Below are 19,441 nucleotides of genomic sequence, written 5' to 3'. Positions count from 1 at the left end.
TATATTTTAAGAAGTTTTTTTTTTTAAAGAATATTGTGCAACTGAACAATGAAATGCTACTACAAGAGAGAGCGCTCAAGTAATAGTGTATGACGAAATAGAAATGACGTCATCGTCTATGAGATATAATTACGTCATGTGGCCTCGTGTCTTTTTTGCACTTTAGATTATATAATTATCAAACGGCAGATTTCTTAATAAGCGGTTTTTAAGGTAAGATCGTTTGTCTACGGATCTCGGGTGTCGCGACTTCGAACCTCGGGTGGGGCCTATGTTCTCCGTGACTATTTGATGAACGACATTGTGTCTGATATCAGTAGTCCCACACCTCTGGCCGTTGTAATGAAGTATTTCGACCCCCATAGAATGATGACCCCCGGTCATAGTATTATGACCTCCAGATCATAGTACTATGACTCCACCAGTAGTAGTATACAATCAAAATGTTAACTATTGGCAATGGAGGGTATTAGAGTAGTAGATCTAGTAAAATTGTCCATTAGGTTTGGTGGGGATCACTTTTTAATAGATTATCGTCGAAAGTCTTTTTCGGAGCCGGTGTTTTACACGGAAAGAGTAACTTTTTTAAATGGAAAATGTCCGGGAATCGATATTGTACGAGTGTTCGAATGTAGTATTTTCGGCAGTGAGTAATTTACATGGAAGGAGTACCTTTTTCTATAGAATAATAACTGGGGTCGTTATTTCTGTGAGATTCGAAGGGAGTCATCATTAGGGTGTCAGTGTTTTACTTAGAAGGGTCAGTTTTTCTGTAGAATAATGACCGGGGGGTCATTATTCTATAACGTTTTCAAAGGGAGTCAGTTTTTTATAAGGGGAGTCAATATTTTACAGGAAAGGAGTCACATTTTCTATAGAATAATGGCCGGGGGATCGTTAATTTATGGGGGTCGAAATACTTCATTAGACCGTTACTTAACATAAAGATAAAAGGTTTGTACTGGTACAGAATCCATGAACACTGGTTAGGTTAACTGCCCGCCATTACCTGACTGAAATACTGTTGAAAAACGGCGTTAAATCCCAAACAAACCAACAAACTGAAATCCTGGCTACTGGTCAGAAGGGGTCTAAGGCAGACCAGGTTTAGGCCGGTTTTCCGGACCGATACCTAGTAATGGGTCTCGTAGATATTAAGTTAGGTTTTAAATTTGACACCTGTTATGACTTAAGAAGCTACAAAATGAATTATGAAAGTTATGTAGAGTCTACGAAATATTCTTCCATGTAAACATCAAAAACGTTCAGACTCGTGTTGTGTGTTTGTGTTACGTGACAGAGCTTATGTTAATTTTAAATGTCTTGCCGACTCAAAATAAATCTTATCTTATCTTATATTATCTTATCGTATCTTACTATATTAATAACCTGTCAAAACATCGACCCGGCTTTCATTATATTCTGTTCTAGCCTATGTTGACAGATCAATTAAAATGCACAACTTTACACTTTGGTTGCGTGTTTATAAAGCATTTATTATGTTAAAATTATTTTCCCGGCTGTGCAGTTACGGCTTCATCGTCGTCGTATTCATTATCCTCATCTTCGTCATCATCTTTTTAGCATAATCCTCATCATATGACAAAAGTAATTATAATGATTATCTTTTTATACTCCTCCGTGTTTATCCTGATTTTGAGTGCAGAGCCGTGAATTTATATCAAGTTGTTGCATGACGATCGTTATTCCTTGATCAGATATACAATACATGAATAAAAAGTATATATATATTTTTAAATCATTAATGCTATAGGACACAGATATTGTCTATTGCCCTAATTATTGACCCGGCACTAATAATATTTCCGGGGTTTTCTCTGTTTTCTCTGTTTTACGGAATATTTTTGTCCTAAAATAAAACCGATATGGTAGCTAGCTGTTCCACGTTACAACGTCAGGCCATTTTTATCACCGCCGAGGGGTATTGAAATGGCGTTGTCAGTCCGCCCGTCAGTTCGTCCGTATGCAGCCATTTCTCATTAACTACCTGGTAGAATTTTAACAAACTTGAAAAAAAAAAACATGAACTAACAATTTCCATACAGTAATTGCCCTTGATTTAATGAAAAATGTCCGACACCAGCCATTTCTCAGTAACTAGCAACTGGCAGAATTGCATCAAACTTGAAGTAAACATGAGCCAACCATGATTCTGTAATGACGCATTTTTTTTAATTTTTTTTTGATTGATCAATTTCTCTTACAGTTATTGTCCTTGATTTAATGAAAAATACACGTCTGCAGCCATTGCTCAGTATCAAGTTTGTAGAATTTCATGAAACTTGAAATAAATATGAACCAACATACTGTGATGATGCTCGTCATTTTCTTTTTTATTGGTCTATTTTCCATAGAGTAATTGCCCTTAAAATGTGTAAAAATCCACAGATTTATACATAACAAACCAACCAATTGGAAGAAATTCAATAAACTTCTTTGATTCTTCTCAAGAATATTTATTATAAACATGTGACGTTGTGTACCCATACCGGGTTGCCACATTGCCTTGGTCATGACATACCACCTCCCCATCCCACCCCCACTCCCCCCTCCCATTTTTTAAAACCTTCCATGAGTACTTATCAACATTCAAAGTTGTACCATTCTTTCATCTCACTCCTCCACCCAGTCATGCTCACCACCCCGATCGTGATTCTCCCGCCGCCCTCTAATTTGATTTTGAGTTATGAAATTATTTGCTTCTTTGTAACATTCTTAACTTTTTGCCAGACGGGGTTTTTTTTTTTGCCGTTCCTCACCACAAACACTTTCTGCGGGGGATACCAGTTCATCGAATTTGCTTGTTATTTTATTATTAACATCAGAATTAGAACTTGTCTAACCTTTTACACATGCTCTGGTATGGTGTAACACCTGTGCACGACGTTGTGCGCGTGTGTTGTATAATATTTTATAATAAGTAGATATCATTTTCTCAAAACGACTTATATTTCTGCGTTTGTAACATGCATTCTAGGCTCAAACATTATTGACTTACCACCCGGAAAGCGTTTGACTGTTCCTTATGCAAACTGATGAAATCGTAATTGGACCCAGTGTTATCGTAGAAATATTTTGGCATCAATTTTGCAGAAAGCATTCCTTAGATTTGAAAAATACATCAGCGTATATATAGAAAAGTAATTAGTTTCAACATTTATTTAAATTCAATGGCTGTGTCGGCAGCACTTTCTTCGGTGTACAACAATCTGATCAAAGCTGCACGAGAAAACGGAAATATAAATTAGTGTATCGGAAAGTTTAAGCTGATCAAATGTCAGTATCATCACACAACTATTTTACTGGTCTCCTCGGGTTAGTAAATAAACGAAAGTGAACACATAAAAATTATTTATTGCTGGTTTTCTTCCCTGTGTAATTTTTTCTTTATTGTGAATTAATCAGATTTATAAAATTCCTTGACTACTGGGTTCAATTTCACGCTACGGTGAAGTTTAAGCTAGTTAACAAAACGTTACGTACTTTTCCCACGTTTTCAACCAAGGGCACATTGGTTGTTTGTTAAAATTTATTTGCAGCATTTATTTTACTGTCTGTTGCATTATTACGTTTGGCTATTTGTCGTTTTTCAACTGTTTCATAAATACTTAAATAACAAAATTCACTTTGAATCTAGGCCCCACCCACTCCGCCCCGTTGATTGAGAAGTGACCTATACTCATCAAAGATGCACCCTACTATTCTGCCCGCAACATTAAGACTCCAAAACGCACCTGAGGCAACAATTTCATAACTGTTTTCCAAACTTCTTCCGAGGGGGAGAGCCTCCTACCCCCTCCTCAACATATGGAAACCGCTCTGTTACCTCAAATTGTTCATATCAAATGCCCTTGACTTTAAAAAGTCACCGCGTGCACGAGAATTCTTCTGAATGTGAGACTAGTTGTCAAAAGAAACCATAGACAACGTAAACATTTTCAAGTATTGGCATATGTAGAAATATTTAAATCCATCCAAAGTGAATGTGAATTTCAAAGCTAGATATTATCGACAAGAATTTTGACACTGTTTAACTGATTCACTCCACCTAGTAGCTGTTAACAACGTTTTCAAGTGACATGGGTTTAAGTATCACTGGTATCATTTTCTAGTATGTTTTTATTATTTTTTAAGACTACCTATTTATTGTTACAATTTGTACAAAAATGGAACTTTGGTTTTATAATCGAATTCTTGCTGTTCCTAGTTAATTTACCTCTGTAACAGAGTTGGACAATTTGGAAAATACTGACTTGCAGGCGGTAAAAGTTCCCATAGTTTGTCTTTTAAAACTTGTTAAAACTTTATTGCAGAAGATTTACTTCGGCAACAAACATATTTTTAGGAAGCTGCAAAATTTTAAACAGTCCCACAGAAGTCAGTGTTTATTTTTCAATGTTTGAGTTAGAATTCTGCCTCGTTAAACCCATTTACTTGACACAACCATGAAAGAAATTATATTATCTTGGATGACATCGCTGTAAATCCTGGACAAATGCAGGGACCAGTTTCAAAATGTTCCTACAAACATTTTAACACGAATACAATATGCGAAGTTATTGAATGCAGAACGTGAAATTGCATTTTTTCTGTGTACTACAGCGTTTACAATTTTTTCCCATAGAATTTTGTATCAATTACGCAGTTAAACCTGTTTTGAAAGTCTTTATATTATACAGTAATACGGCTAGAACTTGGTGTAAGTCATGATGAACCCACCATAAGTAGCAGTTTGCCAATAAGTTTTATTGTTGAGTACGCAAACTGAGGTGACCCAGTAATGATTGTGTCATTACTCTCTGCACGCGCCGTATTTTGTGACGTTTTGTTTGTGGCGCGACCACGATAGGTTCAGCATTCAAGGGCATGTCAGTCAAGTTTGAATTTTGGATTTTGATTGGTTATGCAATATATTGGAGTCCGGCTTCATCGTAGCATCATATTTCAAATCTCGGAAAAATATCATATTGGGTGGAGCTAAAATCAAAGCCCAAATTTATTCAGTGACATGACATTGAGCGTGGATAGAAAGAAACCATAATGGAATATAATCTGCGGTAAAGTAAAATGTAATCGGGCGGCTTACTTTTGATAAGGTTTATGTAGACTCTAGAGCAAACCAATTTTTTGAGAGTATGTCTGTATTCTATCTAGATCTTCAAGTTGTCTTATTATTATGTTCAAGGGCGGGAGCGTGGGAACTGTGACAAACTAAGCCTACTGTAGCTAAGGGAGAATGACTCCAAAAAAGAATACCACAATCTGCATATTAATTTTTCTGTATTACGTCTGAATTAACATATATGCGGATGTCTCTAAATTACTTTTGAATAACAGACTTGTTACAATCGCACTCTCTTCTGTAAAAAAATCGAACTAAAGTTTTAAAGAAGATATTGTTTTGTATTTATTGATTGACATTTAATATCGATAGCATATAACCCAACACAAGGCAATAAATATAATATCACAGCATATAAAAAATCATTTCTTTACATAGTTTTGAAAACAAATGTATACTGGTACTGATGATAAACCCGGACAGAAAATGAGGTTTTTTACCTGCATAACTTTTATTTCTGCAACTTGAAATCGATGGTCGGTATACAAATTTATGTAAGTCATTTATTTATACAAAATATTTACCAATTTTGTTTTTGTTTACACCAGTCGGTGTTGTAAGTGGAAACTGTACATACATGATGTGTTCAATTTTATAAATAACCGATTGCATTAATGCAATTGAATAGATCTATTTCTGAGGTGTTCGACTTTATCATCTGTCCAGGTTTTTCATCAGTACCAGTAAGTAAGATGCATACTTTTAATAAAACTGAAAAATCTTAGCCAGGTGTTATACTTAAGAAAAATCTAAAGAAATATGGACAACTCGTTAAGCTAAAAGCTTATTTCCATTGGAGTCCATGCTAATCTAATAAAAAAATCAGTGTAAGAAAGAAAAAATAATATAACAAATACATTAGGGTATAGTGGATTTTAGGGTACTGTATAGCGGATAGATTGATTTGATAAATTTTATATTTAGACTTGAATTATTGTATAAATTTTCATATCATTCTTTTACTGTCCTTCAAATAGACATTCTGACAAACATTTTAAATATTTGCTTGGTGTTTTATTTTTCATATGTAAAATAAAGCTATCCCCTATAGACTAAATCAGTGTATTTGTATACAGTGTATGTCAGTGAGATAGAAATTTAAAAAGCTGAATGTTTTTGAAAACAGAATACATTTTTATTTTGATTTTTATTAAAAAAGTCTTGAAAAGTTTGTTCAGAGGTGGATTTTAAACTAAAAATGGAAAAGATGACCAAAGCTATCCTGTACACCCTAAATCAGCTGGTATGTAAACAACTGAGTGGAGGGAAAAACACATGAATTTCTATGAAAAACGGACTGTTTTAAGAATAGATGTTTTCTGTCTGATATACTAAAAAAACTGTTATTGTCATTTCTGTGAAATGGAACCTAGGAAAAATTAGTTAGCTATCCACTATCCCCTAAAGCACTGTTTGGTACAACACAGGATTACTGCATTACTAAACATATTTCATAAAATTAAACACAATTAATACATTTTTGTTATCAACTTATCACAGATACATTTACCACATACAGACCAGTTATATACAAAATCACTTGTGTCCATCATATTTCTCTAGTTATCTACTTACATGGATGAAAATGCTACAAAACAGGTGTTGGTACATTTCAAAACTTTTCAAAAATTGCTTAACAAAATGTTAACAGCTGAAGTTAGAGCTTCCAAAATACAGCTATGTTTCAGGAAATATTTCGTTAATAGGAGCCCTACCTAGAGAAAATCACAACCAGAAAAATATTAAACAAAAATACTGTCAATAAGAGTGTTTGATTGTATGATTTTCTTCCAAATATAACATTTACGTTTCTTTTTTATATTGAAATTTAAAAGGGCCTTGGATCAGATATAATTTGATACCAGATAAGAGGATATGATATACTTAATTTTTATTATAAGTCGGCAATGCAAGAAAAGCTCTGATTGCTTTAGATTTGTCTACTGAATTGATTAAAAACAAGTACAATTAATATATATTTATTAAAAATGCTTTAGGGTGTAGAGGTCGGGTTGATGAATTTTGCATGTTTCATAATTATCATTCTTTTAATGGCATTATGATGTACATTTTAAATGTTTGCCTGTTCTTTTTTGCATATCTTCAAATGAAAATTTAAGCTATCTTTTCGTGAGCAAATCACTGTGTATTTTAAGAAAACCAGTGAATGAAAAATATTTCATAGAAATTTAAAGTTGAATGTGTTAAAATATTAATGGGAAAGCTATTCTCTACACCCTAAATCTGTTCATTTGTAAACAGTGGGATGAGAGAAGAAAGATAGGTATCTTTTATTCCCCCAATAATGGAGAGCACAACATAATTATATACAAGTATATGTACAATAATGCATAATGACAATAAATACAGCACTTACAATGCTTTTAATCATCACATCGATGTTATGCTGACGTCACGTCAACGTGATATCTAGCGCCATGTACGCATCAAGAAATAGCGCTTTCAAACTTCATGAAATATTTAACTTAATAGCATGTTTTAAACTAAATGTCGGGCGGCGCCCTCGTAAAATTATTATGCCTGATGTATAACCGCCATCGTGTATAAATAGTCATAAAGGACTGTTTTGCTATAAATTATTTCTTAAATGCAATTAATTAGCTTTAACAAAAACACACAAAAGTCTTATAGTTGGACTTATATTTAAATAGCTGAATGTTTTGAAGAGAAGAGCAGTTCTCTGTTTAGTGGTACAATATAATACGAATTGTCATTTATCCTGTCACTTGCAGTATTTTCGACCCGATATCAGGGTGCCTTATATCTTTCTTGATATAAGAAGAAGTTATTGCGATTTTTCAGTTGTAACCACATTACTGTGTTGGTGATGACCTCATTATATAAGTGACTTCATTACGAATATGACGTCCTTAAAACGGTTGTCCAACACTAATTTTTGTAAAATAAATTGCCAAATATCGGAAAATTAAGTAATGACAAGATAAATAGAATAATAGGTCAGTGCCTAAGATGGAGATAGGTTATCTGACTCGGCTCCGGACGTTATCAGGTTCGCCTTCGGCTCACCCGATAACCTCCTGCACATCACCAGATAAACTTTCTCCATCTACGGCACTAACCTATTATTCTCTATTTCTTAAAACTGGGATGCCAGAAAAATGATTAAGCTATGCGCTATGCCCTTAGGCACACTTACATTTAAGGATGTAGGAGTGAGCAAGAGAAGAAAAAGCAGGTCACCAAGCTTGTTTTGTTTTTTTAGGGCTCGTTAAAGCTCCTCTGTTTAGGCATTTCAGAAATCTTGTAAAATTGAGAATATGGTGGGACCTAACAATTTTTGAAACATAGTGACATTATGAGACAATTAAAAAATTTATGCGACATTTAGAAATTTCTATAGGACAGTAAAAATGTTGCGACTTTCATACTAGGAATTGGCACTGTGGTATGTATTTACTTTAGATTAAAGAAGCTCTTAATTAAATACAAGTGTACAATTGTAACAGTTTCACAGATTTAATGTCAGTAAAGTTCAAAGCAGTTTACATTTGATACTGGCTAATTCAGAGCTAGTTTACTCTACATTCCTGGTAGAAGAGAACAGTACTCCTTTATACCACTGATAATAATATTTAATGCAAGTTTTCCCAACAATGCTGTAATCATACACTGGATAACATTCTTAACCCATACCCTGCTAAACTTCTACAATGAGCTCAGCCATCTTTCAATTTGGACAATACCATTAACTGTGAAAAGGAGTGCTTACCAAAATATACTGACTGAATGGCAAACAGCATAGATCTTGATCAGACTGCAAGGATGTGCAGGCTGATCATGATCTACACTGGTCACTAAGGCAGAATCAGTTGGTTACCATTCTTTACATATGATTTGCACTATTGAATAGTTTCATCCTTTTGTATATAATACAATTTAGCCATGTGACACATGGCTCATCATACTTAAAACTTATGTGACATTTTTTAGCTCACCTGTCACAAAGTGACAAGGTGAGCTTTTGTGATTGCGCAGCGTCCGTCGTCCGTCCGTGCGTAAACTTTTGACTGTGACCACTCTAGAGGTCACATTTTTCACGGGATCTTTATGAAAGTTGTTCAGAATGTTCACCTTGATGATATCTAGGTCAAGTTTGAAACTTGGTCACGTGCGGTCAAAAACTAGGTCAGTAGGTCTAAAAATAGAAAAACCTTGTGACCTCTCTAGAGATCATATATTTCACAAAATCTTCATGAAAATTGCTCAGAATGTTCACCTTGATGATATCTAGGTCCAGTTTGAAAATGGGTCACGTGCTGTCAAAAACTAGGTCAGTAGGTCAAATAATAGAAAAACCTTGTGACCTCTCTAAAGGCCATATTTTTCATGGGATCTTTATGAAAGTTGGTCAGAATGTTCACCTTGATGGTATCTAGGTCAAGTTCGAAACTTATTTACATGCGGTCAAAAACTAGGTCAGTAGGTCTAAAAATAGAAAAACCTTGTGACCTCTCTAGAGGCCATATATTTCACAAGATCTTCATGAAAATTGGTATGAATGTTCATCTTGATGATATCTAGGTCAGGTTTGAAAGTGGGTCAGGTGCCATCAAAAACTAGGTCAGTAGGTCAAATAATAGAAGAACCTTGTGACCTCTCTAAAGGCCATATTTTTCATGGAATCTGTATGAAAGTTGGTCTGAATGTTCATCTTGATGATATCTAGACCAAGTTCGAAACTGGGTCACATGCGGTCAAAAACTAGGTCAGTAGGTTCAAAAAATAGAAAAACCTTGTGACCTCTCTAGAGGCCATACTTGTGAATGGATCTTCATAAAAATTGGTCAGAATGTTCATCTTGATGATATCTAGGTCAAGTTCCAAAGTGGGTCACATGTCATCAAAAAGTAGGTCAGTAGGTCAAGTAATGAAAAAATCTTGTGACCTCTCTAGAGGTCATATTTTTTATGGGATCTGTATGAAAGTTGGTATGAATGCTTATGTTGATGATATATAGGTCAGTTTTGAAACTGGGTCAACTGCAATCTAAAACTAGGTCGGTAGGTCTTACAATCGAAAAACCTTGTGACCTCTCTAGAGGCCATACCCTTGAATGGATCTTCATGAAAATTGGTCAGAATGTTCACCTTGTTGATATCTAGGTCAGGTTTGAAACTGGGTCACGTGCCTTCAAAAACTAGGTCAGTAGGTCAAATAATAAAAAAGCCTTGTGACCTCTTTAGAGGCCATACTTTTCATGGGATCTGTATGAAAGTTGGTCTGAATGTTCATCTTTATGATATCTAGGTCAAGTTTGAAACTGGGTCAACTGCGGTCAAAAACTAGGTCATTAGGTCTAAAATTTGAAAAATCTTATGACCTCTCTAGAGGCCATAGTTTTCAATGGATCTTCATGAAAATTGATCAGAATTTTTATCTTGATGATATCTAGGTCAAGCTCAAAACTGGGTCACGTGAGCTCAAAAACTAGGTCACTTTGTCAAATAATAAAAAAAAACAACGTCATACTCAAAACTGGGTCATGCGGGAACAGACGAGCGATTCAGGACCATCATGGTCTTCTTGTTATTATTATGTGAAAGGCATGATGATGTAAGCGTTTGTTAATCGTAAACATGCAGTCTACAATAATTATTGTAAGTATTATATATACAAAGAAAATCAGTTAAAGTGACCCTAAAATAAAGTTGAATTCAATATTGAATGTAAATTGAAAACCAATCAAGTGACAACTCTCTGTCCCTATATGGTCCGGAAACATGGTACTGTTAGACCTAAAAACAATATGAGTTCGGGTCTCGAAAAAGTACTTTACCTAATTTTAGAAGTAAACAAAATAGCTCTTCTGCTGGGATGAAAAATATTACAAAAGTCCAGTTGTTGGACGCTAGCCAGTTTACCAGGTAGGCATTTGTTTGCATAAAACAGGCTGGTAACATTACCCAATCGGGGCAGAAAAAGTGATAATTCTTGACAAGTAATGAAGATATTTCTTTCAAACTTGGTCCATTTATTAAGCATTACAACTTTGTTGCCTTCAGTTAAGTTAGAAATACTTCTTTTTTTTCAGTATTTTATGGTGCATAATTTTTAAAGTCCAAAAAGACTTTGTTTCAATGCAGTGTTTAAAACAGAAAAGGTTCAATGGCTTTCTATTACTCCAAACTTACGTGCCAATACCTTTATTCTTTATATTAAGTTTGACCTTGACCTTGACCTCATTTTGGACTTAGGTTGCTTTATATTGGCCATCTCTTGGTTAACCAAATGTTACCATTTCGTCTAGCATCTGATCAATACCCCTCACTAGAATGACTTGATACTAATGCAGTTGTAACCTGACCTCAGTCTGACCTTTAACTTGACCTCATTTTGGACTTGGGTTGCTTTGTATCAGAGCTCCAGATAAGCTGCGTATTTACGCAATTAAAATTGCAGAAAACCCAATTGAATTCATACAGTGTGCGTACTGAAACGCAATTAAAATTCTTAATACCCAATTCGTAAAAAATAGCTTGCGTATCGCATTTTCCTTATAACTAGAACGGGTGCGAGACTTTAACGCTAGATTTGACTGACTGGTTATACGTTACTGCAGAACAGGTTGCAATTTATCGGAAAAATAACAGGACCATTCAGTCGGCTGATCAGTGTTATCTGGACGCTTTGTAAACAATTTTACGCCGATAAAATGTAAAGAGGTTGCAGGAAAAAACATTGTTGCAGCACAAACAAACAAATTAGTGGGATATTTTGCTGTTCAACAATGACAGAAAATCTGTTTGTGACGATGTAGTGTCACCAATACTGGATGACATCTTTGGGAGAATGCATATTGCGGTGACCACATCGTTCGGGATATTGTGGATGAACTGATCTCAGACTGCATTAAAAGTGAAAAAGAAAACAACAGTATGAAACATTCATTTTAAATACATTTTTGTATTAAACATTGAAGGGCGCCATTAAAATACTTAGTCAGTCCTGTTTAATGATATATACCATGTATACTGTAAGCAAAAAAATACTCAATTGTTAGTGCGAGATTGGTAAAATACCCAACTGGTTTTAGCAAATACCCAATTACTTCTGAAAAGGCTGGGTAATGATATTATTTTTACCCAATTCAAATTTCCAATACCCAATTCAGACAAAAAGTGATGGGTAAATACCCAATTGCACCAAAAGCTTATCTGGAGCTCTGTTGTATTGACAAGGATGCCACCGGTGGCATCAAGCATTTATTGAACGCAGCTCCTTGTTTTAGAACTAATATTTCTCCATAATGTTGTAAGTAAAAGAAGAGTAATGTATATATTCATGTACTAGCGCAATAATTTAGAGCATTAGAAAGTCATTTAACCTTTCTTATGTCCCCGGCATCTACTGATGCCGGAGGCATATACAGTGGTCGCCCTGTCCGTCCGTCTGTTCGTTCGTCCGTCCGTACGTACGAGGTTAACCAAATGGGACCGTTTCGTCTAGCATCAATACCACTTGCAAGAATGAATTGGTACGAATACAGATGTAATTTGTGACCAAATTTCTTCAAACATCATCTGACCTCAGTTTGACCTTGACCTCATTTTGGATTTAGATTGCTTTATATGGGCCATCTCTTGGTTAACCAAATGGGATCGTTTTGTCTAGCATTAACACCGCTTACAAGAATGAATTGATACTAATGCAGATGTAACCTGTGACCATTCCTCATCTTCCAACATCACCTGACCTCAGTTTGACCTTGTCCTCATTTTGGACTTGGGCTGCTTTCTATCGTCAAGGTTGCCGCCGGGAGCATCAGGCGTTTATTGAATGCAGCTTCTTTAGAACCTTTTCTTTTGGACTTCAAAGATTATGCCTAAAAAAAATCTGAAAATGGTAAATAATTCTACCAAAACTGAATGCAGCCAATTTATTTTTATTCTTACTTTTATTGCATAGTGCGGCAGTTTTCCTTTGATCTTTGCAGTATGTTAAACATGGTAACACACATTAATACTACAAAATATGTGCTGATATTTTACAAAACTGTTACGATATATATCAACAGTACACAGAAATCTCTATAGAGTTTCATTAGAAAAAAAAGTGTTGCGATATATATCAGCACAGTAAAACTGTTCCGATATATATCGCATCACTTTTTCTCTATTGAAGTCCTATCAAGGGAGTATAATTTTTTCCTTTCAAAGAAAAGATGCTTTTAGCTCCAATTTACAGTTCACAGAGAAAGAATTATCAGAAACACCTACCGGTACATTTATAAAGTAAAAGAATAAATAAACTAGAATATTTCAAAAACTCGAAAATAAACTAGAATATTTCAAAAACTCGATAGTTATTGCCAAATTCCGAAATACATGAAATATATGAATTTCTGAGATTTCTCAATTTGATTTTTTTTACAAACAAAACAAGTTTTAGAATATGTTAGGCCAATGAAATGCAAAGATTTAAAACCAATGCAGAAATCTGTTGGATACTTTTATCTTGGGAAGACTTTTTTTAAAACAGAAGTTTTAGTGTTTTAGTCAGCGAGGTGCAGAAAGGGAATCAAAAGAGTAAAAATAATAATAAACAAATTTAAATGAAAATAATATATAAATTTTAATGATAAAACTATGCGATAAAACAGTTATAATATGTAATGCTCGTGTGTTACGAAGATATATCAGAGGTAGGGGTACATCTCGGTATTTTTCTCTGCACATATCTGTCTCGGCCTACCGGCCTCGACGGTATGTGCAGAGAAAAATACCCTCGATGTACCCCTAGCTCTGATATATCCTGGTAACACACTCTCACACATACTATAACTATTACGTATCATTTGTTATGCTTAATAAATGGACCAAGTTTGAAAGAAATATCATCATTATTTTTCAAGAAATATTACTTTTTATGTCATAAGCCAGATCACGCAATGTTACCTGTCTGTAAAACGGGAGAAAAGAAACAAACTTTTTTTTTTATTAAAACCCATATTTTGTTGATTTTGATTGATTTTGTTGACCTGTCACTATTCTTCTGCAAACTTTATTTTCCTTATTTCTTTCTTCAACTTCCTTATACACCTTGTCTTTGCTTGTTCAACATGTATGTTGCTGGTTGAGTATATTTTTCCATCTATTTTTATAATTATTTCGACACTTATTTCTTTTTCATTTTCCTGGTCTTGGCTCTGTCCCGTTTTTACTTTTTTGAGGAAATCCAGAATTCGTATGGGTACTTTTTTTGTGGTTACTTCCATGTCTGAAGTTAGAAAGCATATTAGTTGTGTTATACTTTGTTGATTAAATAAGCAGTTCTGGAGTAACTTTTGGGTGGGGTATGAATTAAAAAAAAAAAGAAGTCTTCAATCATGGTCGTTGAAATATTTTAAGCATATATTTTACACTAGTATGGCTGTATCATATAATTTTACGCAATATTTTAATGCCATTTTTAGCTCATCTGATTTTTTGAAAAAAAATGATGAGTTATTGTCATCACTTGAGCGGTTGTCGGTGTCGGCGTTGCCTGGTTAAGTTTTATGTTTAGGTCACCTTTTCTCCTAAACTATCAAAGCTATTGCTTTGAAACTTGGAATACTTGTTCACCATCATAAGCTGAACCTGTATAGCAAGAAACATAACTCCATCTTGCTTTTTGCAAGATTTATGGCCCCTTTTGTACTTAGAAAATATCAGATTTCTTGGTTAAGTTTTATGTTTAGGTCAACTTTTCTCCTAAACTATCAAAGCTATTGCTTTGAAACTTGGAATACTTGTTCACCATCATAAGCAGACCCTGTACATCAAGAAACATAACTCCATCTTGCTTTTTGCAAGATTTATTGCCCCTTTTGGACTTAGAAAATCAGTTTTCTTGGTTAAGTTTTATGTTTAGGTCAGCTTTTATCCTAAACTATCAAAGCTATTGCTTTAAAACTTGCAACACTTGTTCACCATCATAAGTTGACCCTGTACAGCAAGAAACATAACTCCATCCTGCTTTTTGCAAGATTTATGGCCCCTTTTGGACTTAGAAAATATCAGATTTCTTGGTTAAGTTTTATGTTTAGGTCAACTTTTTCTCTTAAACTATCAAAGCTATTGCTTTGAAACTTGCAACACTTGTTGACCATCATAAGCTGACCCTGTACAGCAAGCAACATAACTCCATCCTGCTTTTTGCAATAATTATTGCCCTTTTTGGACTTAGAAAATAATTTTCTTGGTTGAGTATTATGTTTAAGTCAACTTTTCTCACAAACTATCAAAGCTATTGCTTTAAAACTTGCAACAGTTTTTCACCATCGTAAGTGGACACTGAACATCAAGAAACATAACTCTAACCTGCTTTTTGCAAGAATGATGGCCCTTTTTAGACTTAGAAAATCATGGGTAGGACAATATTTCTATTACACAAAAAAAATCAGATGAGCGTCAGCACCCGCAAGGCGGTGCTCTTGTTGTTTTTGTCTTAAAAATGCTCGTGTATGGCATCAGTTTTCTATTGGCCTTGAAAACGCTGGAATATATGGATGCATAAATTTTATAAATGATTAAAATCTGTTCTGCTTTCAATTTATGGTGCTGTATGATTTTCCCATAGACTCCCATTATGAAATATTGTGTGAGGTCCCTATTTTTCAAGTCAGTGCAGCCAAAAATCAAGCACACGACCCTATATTTTTTATTTGCTTAATTTTCTAGGTATAATCTGAAGTTTTGAAAACTCAGTGTTTAATCAAATTCTTTAGCTCAGCTATTCTACTCACCCTGGCGTCGGTGTCGGCGTCGGCGTCACACCTTGGTTAAGTTTCTGCATGCAAGTACATACAGCCATCAATTAAAGGCATATAGCTTTGAAACTTACTTTTCCTTTTTCTAGGTCAATTACTAACCTCTCTGGGTCAAGTTCCATAACACTGACATGTATTTTGAGGAAAATATTCCCCCCTTTTGGACGTAGAAAATTTTGGTTAAAGTTACATGCATGTTACTATCTTCAAAACTAATGCAGATATTGAAATAAAACTTCAAGAGTCTTCGGGGTTATAAAACTAGTTGATAGCAGCAAGTCCCATAGCTCTGACCTTTATTTTGGCCAAATTATGCCCCCTTTTTAACTTAGAAAATTCTGGTTAAAGTTTTGCATGCAAGTACATACAGCTATTTTTAAAAGGCATATAGTTTTGAATCTTATTTTTTCTTTTTTTTAGATCAATTACCAACCTCACTGGGTCAAGTCCCATAACTCAGACATGTATTTTGAGCAAATTATGCCCCCTTTTGGACTTAGAAAATTTTGGTTGAAGTTTTACATGCAAGTTACTATCACCAAAACTAATGCAGATATTGAATTGAAACTTCACATGTGTCTTCAGCGTTATAAAACTAGTTGATAGCAGCAAGTCCCATAACTATGACCTTTATTTTGGCCAAATTATGCCCCATTTTGGACATAGAAAATTCTGGTTAAAGTTTTGCGTGCAAGTACATACAGCTATTTCTAACAGGCATACAGTTTTGAAACTTATTTTTTCTTTTTTTTTTTAGATCACTTACCAACCTCACTGGGTCAATTCCGATAACTCTGACATGTATTTTGAGCAAATTATGCCTCCTTTTGGACTTAGAAAATTTACATGCGAGTTTCTATCTCCAAAACTAATGCAGATATTGAATTGAAACTTCACATGTGTCTTCAGCGTTATAAAACTAGTTGATAGCAGCAAGTCCCATAACTCTGACCTTTATTTTGGCCAAATTATGCCCCCTTTTGGACTTGGAAAATTCTGGTAAAAGTTTTGTGTGCAAGTACATACAGCTATTTCTAACAGGCATATAGTTTTGAAAGTTATTTTTCTGTTTCTAGTTCAATTACCAACCTCACTGGGTCAGGTCCAATAACTCTTGACATGTATTTTGAGCAAATTATGCCCCCTTTTGGATTTAGAAAATTCTGGTTAGTTTAACATGCAAGTTAGCAGCAAGTCTTAAAACTGATATGCATTTTGGTCAAATTATGTCCCCTTTTGCACTTGAAACTCTTTTGCTATTTAACCTTTTTGGGTAATATTTTCCTGCTTGGCTGTCTTACAGACAGCTCTTGTTAATGTACTGATTACATTACAGACCTGCCGAAACTGGTTCTGGTCAGTTTTTGCTTTAACCGAAGACAGGGGTCAAATTTAGCAACATTTTCTACTAGCTAAAAGTAGCTATTGCCCTTTTTGTTCACTAGCTAAAATGAAAAGATACCGGCTAATGTTAAACAATAATATTTAATTACTTTATTAATATTTTGCTGGCCAAAACCTACTGATTAATCTCTGTAAGTAGCCAGTCACAAAAAAAATTATATTAGCTTAAAACAGCTAGTGCCTTTTTTAGCTTAAGTCAAATCCTTCCATGTTAACTTGATGCCAGCTGCAATCATGCATTATATCAGAGTTTTGTTGAACAATGAAATATCATTTATAAACATAAATGATAACATTCCTTTCATGCAGAAAATGTATATCTGCAGAACAAACTTTATTCAAGCTTTGAAGACATTTGTTTGATATATTATTGACTAGCTGAAATTAGCTAGTACATTCCAAGCCCACTAGCTATTCTCAAATTCCACTAGCATTTAGCTTGTATGCTTGTCTAAATTTGAACCCTGGAAGATTCCCGAGAAGATTGTACCAATCAAATTGATGCATCAATTTCCGTATGACTACGAGCCAATTACGTAAAGTATCGATATTGACCGACTGGTTACTATTAAATTTTATGCTATTCATGGACATTGCATTGTCGGAAAAGAATTAGAACCATTCGCACACTTGACCGATATAGAAAAACATGAAGATGCCAAAAAAAAAAAAAAAAAAACAGAATTATTCATCAAAATAAAACAACGCGTGGGAACTGGAATTTCCTTGGCTTATAATTAAAAGAAAACAACGGACCTAGTTTTGCTTTCTGCTAGTGCTAGCTATGCAGGAATTAACTTTTATGCACAACTGTTTTTCCGGTGCAGGTTCAAATCAAAAGTATATTTCAAATCAAATGTAGAATATGTAGATCAGTGAGACGTTTTGTCTGTATTAAACATTTAGGTCCATAGATACCGCAGCTGTAATAAAAACTCAAAACAGTTGTACTGACAATCAGTTATAAAATTTGCATTATCAATTTAATTTGTTATTTAGAAAAATAAATTTTCTTGTAGATCTGTCATGAAATTAACAAAAAGCAAGGCAAAAAAGAGTGGACATGGAATTCATATTAATGATCTCAGAAAGCACCAGAATGCATATTTTCATATATACATAAAAATTTCTTGGGGGCGGTTGGGGTTGGGACGGAAAGACTTCTCCTGCCCCTACCTCCATTTGATAAACGACATTGTGTCTGAAATCATTAGTCCTCCACCTCTGATAATTCATGTGGGGAAGTTGGCAGTTACTTGCGAGAACAGGTTTGTACTGGTACAGAACCCAGGAACACTGGTTAGGTTAACTGCCCGCCGTTACATGACTGAAATACTGTTGAAAAACGGCGTTAAACCCAAAACAAACAAACACTCCTTCATATTTTGGAAACTTGACCGGTATGTGATTATTATACTTTTACCTGCAAATTCCATTAATTCGATTGTCTCATCTGGATATATGTCTTCCGCCTCAGCCCAGTCAGCTACCTCTAGTTCCCTTACAAACAGGTTTTTCAGGTTCTCAGTGCAAATGTCTTTCTGCACTTGACGTGCCTGCTTAAGACCATTTGTGCCTATACTTCTTGATAGGTATGGTGTGCGGCACTTTTCAGAAATTCCCAATAGTCTTCTGAACAGCTGTAATTAATTTCAGGTATTTTGTTTATATCTTTAGTGTGCGACATTAACTTTTTAACACCGTAGCCAATGGAGCTACGGACTTCCAATTTTTTGTAGCCCGACAGAATTTTTCGTAGCCCCACTAATTTTTCGCTCAAGAATGAACAAGACTTTCATTCTAGTAATATTTAATTTCTTTCAATATACTGCTGTAGGTTGGTGAATATTGATATATTTCAGAAATTTGTATGAGTTTTTCAGAATTGATTTCAAAATCTGAAACAGTGTTCACAAAATTGTGCAGAAAGTCAAAGACACAGAGTCATGAAAAGAGATCTAAACAGCTTTGTAGACATGGTAGACAAGAAATAGCTTGGCAGTAGACTGACCAGGGGTCTCGCTAGGCCCATTATTTTTTTGGGAGAAGTCAATTATCCCTCAAACTGATTTAAGGAGAAGTTGGAAGACTCCATTAATTCT

At 34.7% G+C, this 19,441-nt stretch overlaps 1 long non-coding RNA gene across 1 annotated transcript; it reads right to left on the bottom strand.

The window, feature by feature from the left end:
- Positions 1 to 5,410: 5,410 nt before the first annotated feature.
- On the bottom strand, positions 5,411 to 18,995 carry LOC123529030 (uncharacterized). Its single transcript, XR_006682071.2, has 2 exons — positions 18,763 to 18,995; positions 5,411 to 14,401 (listed from the first exon to the last, which is right to left on the bottom strand). It is a non-coding gene; the product is annotated as an uncharacterized LOC123529030 (long non-coding RNA).
- Between the last annotated feature and the right edge of the window lie 446 nt (positions 18,996 to 19,441).

The sequence above is a fragment of the Mercenaria mercenaria genome, chromosome 1 (assembly GCF_021730395.1).
Source record: "Mercenaria mercenaria strain notata chromosome 1, MADL_Memer_1, whole genome shotgun sequence".
In the NCBI taxonomy this organism is placed as follows: Eukaryota; Metazoa; Mollusca; class Bivalvia; order Venerida; family Veneridae; genus Mercenaria; species Mercenaria mercenaria.
The sequence above is the reverse complement of the archived record's forward strand: the minus strand, read 5'-3'. Positions and strand labels throughout refer to the sequence as shown.